Below are 3,818 nucleotides of genomic sequence, written 5' to 3'. Positions count from 1 at the left end.
ATGGAGGCAAACCTGAAAATGGAAAACCTAGGAAAGAAAAGATGTCAGATATTAGGAATTACAGATGTAAGTATCACTAACAGAATACAAGAGATAGAAGAGAGAATCTCAGGTGTGGAAGATACTGTAGAAGAGATTGACCCAACTGTCAAAGAAAATTCAAAACATAAAAAACTTCTAACCCAAAGTGTCCAAGAAATTTAAGACACAATGAAAAGATGAAATCTAAGAATAATTGGAATAGAAGAGAACAATGATTTCCAGTTCTAAGGACCTGAAAATGTCTTTGACAAAATCATAGAAGAAAACTTCCCCAACCTAAAGAAAGAGATGGACATAAAGGTAAAAGAAGCCTATAAAACTCCAAATAAATGGGGCCAGAAAAGAAAATCTTCTTGTCACATAATTATCAAAACACCAAATGCACAGAACAAAGAAAGAATATTAAAAGCTGAAAGGGAAAAAAGGCCAAATAACATACAAAGGTAGACCTATTAGAATTACACCACACTTCTCAACAGAGACTATGAGAGCCAGAAGAGCCTGGTCAAAGGTCATGAAGACTCTAAGAGAACTCAAATACCAGCCCAGGCTACTATACCCAGCAAAACTCTCAATCAACATAGATGGAGAAAACAAGATATTCCAGGATAAATTAACTTTTTGAGCCATTAGTTCATATATAAAATAAAATGTAATCTTCCTGGTATCCCCTCATCCTAACTCCTCCCAGGTCGACAAAGTCTTCCCCTTCTGTGAAGTATTCTGTCTCTCAGCAAGTATGAGGACCTGGGTGCAGACTGCCAGAACTCATGCAAAGCCACACAGAGTAGCACACAAATAACCCAAGTGCTCCCTACAGTGAGATGGGAGGTAGACATAGGTCAATTCCCAGAAGCTGTGGGACACCTAACTTGGTTTATTTAACTGTGAACAACAAGACTGAATCAAACAGGGTAGAAGAAAGATGAGGACTTACACTCTGACTTTTTCTGTCTTCTCATTTCCCTATGGCTCATATACAGGGACATGTGTGCACATACATATATACAAATGCCCACAAGATTAAAAGACAAACAAACAAAAACACGACCCAAATTAAAACCTGAAAATCCTAAGTGTTGGAATTAAAGGTGTTTGTTGCCACACTCGGCTCGACAGAATACTTCTTCTGTGGCACCCTGTAAGCTACCAATTGAGTATCATTGCTTATATAGTTAGGGACGGATGTAAAGTATGGGATCTCAAAAAGCCCTGTAAACAGGCTTTAGCTCATAGTTTGGTGTGAGAGACGGCATCTGGGGAGCCCAAATAAGGTATGAGGGAGAATAGTAAGTCAAAAAAGCCTAGGAACTCTGAAGGAAGCAAGATTAGATATTTGAATAGTTTGTAAAGGATTGACTTATTTATTTTTTTGTTCATTTTCTTATTTATACTTATGTATATGTGTGCCTATGTGAGTTTATGAGCACTGCTTGCATGCAGGTGTCCCAGGAGACCAGAGGGCATTGGATCCCATGGAGCTGGAGTTACAGATAGATATGATCCACCCAAAGTGGGTGCTAGGGAGCAAACCTAGGTCCTCTTCAAGAGAGGCAAGTGGTAGTTAAGTACTAAGTCACTTCTCCAGCTTTGGCCAAGGTTTGATGACATAATTAGCCTTTTGAAAAATAGGATGCTATTATTTTACACCTCATTATTAGGACTGCCTGTGTTTTGACTGAGAAGTTTTAGCATTACTGACAAATCACTCTAATTCTCAATTTAGGGGCTTTCAAAGCACTGATTTACATGAAAAATATTGGCTTTTTAAAAAAGCTAATCTGTGGGAATACAAATCAGAAGAGTGGGCCCCTTCTGCATGCGAATGGGAAAATTCCTGGCTGACAGAAACTTTATGCATTGATATGGATGGTGATTATGTATGTGCTCATTTACATCTCTACAAGAAATAATTTTAATAGGTTGCTCATTTTGGACTTCCTTCCTTCACCTGTGACATACTTCCTCCAGGTGTATATTAAATTAAAAGTAATAGGAAGGAGATAGGGTCAGGGAAGAAATACAAATAATCTGATTAGGCATATACATATGAATAAGTAGTGTTTTCGCATGGTGTATGTTTCACACAGTGCATTATTCATCATGTACCTGTTGGTGGTATTAGCTGGGAAATTGGGTTCAGGTATATAACACCAGGGAGTAATGACTGTTGGCATTACATGTAGTAATCTGTTTTCCCGGAATAAACTGCAAATGTATTCTGTTTGGAATTAATACAGTATTTTATATTGTATCCATAAAAATGACTTATGAGATTGCATCCATTAGCTTAATGGAATATCACAATCATTATTCCAAACTTATTTATATTGTAATCAGTGGAATGGGATGCCTCTTCCAAATAAGGAAACGAATGTTAATGCCCAAGATTTTGTCTTATTTAATTTTAATAATTGTAAATCACCATATGTGGTATGTATTTTTCATATTTATATCTGAAGTATAAATCCCACCAAAGAAAACAGAAGAGGGAAAAGTCACATTAAGACTTGCAAACTGAGCTGGGTGTCATAGTGCTTATTTTTATACAGCATTTGGGAGCTAGAAGAAGGAGGATCCAGAGTTCAAGAGATGTCTCAAAAGCATAAAGAAGGATTTTCATATTGCTTCCCTAATATCATTTTGGAATATTGTATTTGTAGGACAAAATGTTCAGCACTGAGCTGTGGCTCCTAAAATTAGAGGTTGGGTAAAAATCAGGAGTTTTGAGCAGAGGAAAGCCCATGGGCTGTCCTTAGTTCTTAATCTGAGAACCCTTGCTTTTCACTAAAATCTCTGTCAATTTTAGAGTTTAGTAAAGAATCCTTAAAAATATTGAATGTTATGCTGTTGGCTCTGTTGCCTCTGGAAATGAGCCTGTTAGCAGGTTCAGAGAGTTGCTATTAGTCATGAATCCCTTCATTTGTAGTAGGACTTCAGCAAGATGGCCATCCTAAAGTGCCCTGACACTTTTGAGTTGCTCTTAGAAAATTTCTTCACTTGTCTGTGCCTCAGTTTCTTAATTTGGAAGAGTATCATAGGTTTGTGACAATTAAATTTGTAAGTTGCCTTAAAATGAAAGCATGGCTTACTTATCTAGATACACATCAAATCTCTTCCTTATAGGATACTAAAAGAAGCAGGTTTCAGGACTTGCCAAGTTTAGACGAAGGGAAGTTCTGTAGTAGACATAATCATTTTTCTTTCGAAGATGTATTAATGCACTTTTGCCTTTTACCTTTCCAGATATATGACCTTCTTTCTAGTGGATTCAAGGTATCTCTGCACCCAAGGGTGGTGGGAGGAGGGTAGTATTAGGATTTACAGGACTTTAGCAAGCCCTGGAAGGGAAAGAAATAGTATTGCATTTCTGGTTTCTAAAATAGGATTTTTAAGTTCAAAGCAAGAAAATAAATCTGAAAGGCTGACTTTATTAAGACAGAAAAAGATTTTCTAAATTCCTTTATCCTGTTCTTTATCTTATAAAGAAGACCTGGCCTAAGCTAATCATGGAGTTTAACCTAAGAACCCTTTGCACTGAAAAGGAGAAGCAGAGGGATTATAAAGGTTTCTGCTATGGATCTTCTATATGGTAGGAAGAGTATAGTGAAAAAAAGGAATAGGAGATATGGTCAAGGATACAGCAAGTGCTCATTTTTTGGGACTAAAAGTTCTAGAATAAAGTGCTTTTTAAAAAAATTTAAAAAAAAATTTTTTTACTATTAGGGTTCCAAAAGGAAAATGAAATGAGGGCTACAAAAACCAGATTGGTAAAC

Source organism: Mastomys coucha, chromosome X, assembly GCF_008632895.1.
Source record: "Mastomys coucha isolate ucsf_1 chromosome X, UCSF_Mcou_1, whole genome shotgun sequence".
Classification (NCBI taxonomy): domain Eukaryota; kingdom Metazoa; phylum Chordata; class Mammalia; order Rodentia; family Muridae; genus Mastomys; species Mastomys coucha.
The sequence above is the reverse complement of the archived record's forward strand: the minus strand, read 5'-3'. Positions refer to the sequence as shown.